This window comes from Fukomys damarensis, unplaced genomic scaffold (genome assembly GCF_012274545.1).
Source record: "Fukomys damarensis isolate Sample0158 unplaced genomic scaffold, DMR_v1.0_HiC HiC_scaffold_21, whole genome shotgun sequence".
Lineage (NCBI taxonomy): Eukaryota > Metazoa > Chordata > Mammalia > Rodentia > Bathyergidae > Fukomys > Fukomys damarensis.
Window position 1 is genome coordinate 12,370,954 of NW_022900933.1, and position 1,403 is coordinate 12,372,356.

Here is a 1,403-nt window from a genome sequence, read left to right on the forward strand (position 1 = left end):
ATATATATAAAATCTCACACCCAAGGCCTTGTGCATGCTAACCAAGCATGTGTTCTACCACTGATGTACTCCCCCAACCCCTATTAGCTATTAAAATGAATTTCACCTATTCTCTTTTACTTGTTTCATGTGGCTACTGGAACATTTAAAATGATTGGGTGGCTTGCACTCTGTTTTCACTAGAAAGTGCTGGTGCTCACACTGGTCTGCGATTCCTTTCTAGAACATTAGGAGATTGTCCCAGGAAGGTTACATAGACTTAGAAGAATACGCCTGCACACCCCGGTTTACCTTCGCTTCGGGATGAGTGCTTTCTGGTTCAGTTGCTGGGGAGCTGTTGGTAACTAATTCACCATCATTGGTGAGCACGGGACACCTCCCAGCATGTGCTTGAGCTCTTATACCATCATTAAAATCAAGATCAATATTTTCTTCAGCATCTTCTCTTTTAGAAATCCCTTCTCAGCTCTTACTGTGATGAAAATGGGTTTTGGAGGAGGGGTAGGAGCATTGGAGGCAGGAAGCCTTTCACTGCCCTGGAAAAGAGAGGATTAGTTCCAGTCTGTTGCTTCTGGTGTTTCGTCTTTGTCCTGTTACAGCCAGAATGACAAATGGGTTTCAGCTCTAATGCCAGCTCAGAACCTGTGGGAGTGGCAAGCTGGGGCACCATGGTGAGAAAGGTTCTGAAACTGCATCTAGGCAGAGTGGGGAAGAGGCTGTGATTGATTAGCTATGTCTGCAAAGGGCTTAGAAGGGGGCTGTAGACCAGGCCTACTAATCCTGCATTAGATGAAGTGGTCTTCCTGGGGTGATCTCTCTCCACATTGGAGACTGGTGGTGCTTTAAGATACTGGTCACATTGAAGAACCAGGATGAGGTTTCCATGGAGTCGGAACATGGGCAGAGAAGATAATGGTCATCTCCTGGGCTAGATCCTAACTGCACCATTTTACAAAGCCCTTCTGTCAGGAAAGTTTCATCTTCCCTCCTCTTATTTAGTGAAGGAGACTTGGCTGTAGCCTTGGACCAGCCTATTGGCATCAAGGAGACAGAGTCATAAACCCAAGAAGTACAATAGGGCCAGGGATTTAGCCCAGTGGCACCACGCCTGCCTTGCAAGTTCAAGTGCAAGGTCCCTGGTACCCAAGGTGAGAAAAGACTAGCAGACCCCATTCCTTCAGCTATAAAGATGAAATGAGTTAATTCATGTAAGTTCAGAATTGTGCCTCGCACAACTGTGCTACTATCCAAGGATTAGCATCAAGTTGTTAGCAATAAATTGTTATAGTTTGTTCACTTGTATATTAGTTATCTGACAATATAACAAATTACCCTAAGATTTACTGGCTTAAAACAATATTCATTTATTTCCTCTTGTTTCTGTGTGTTAGGAATTGGAGAGT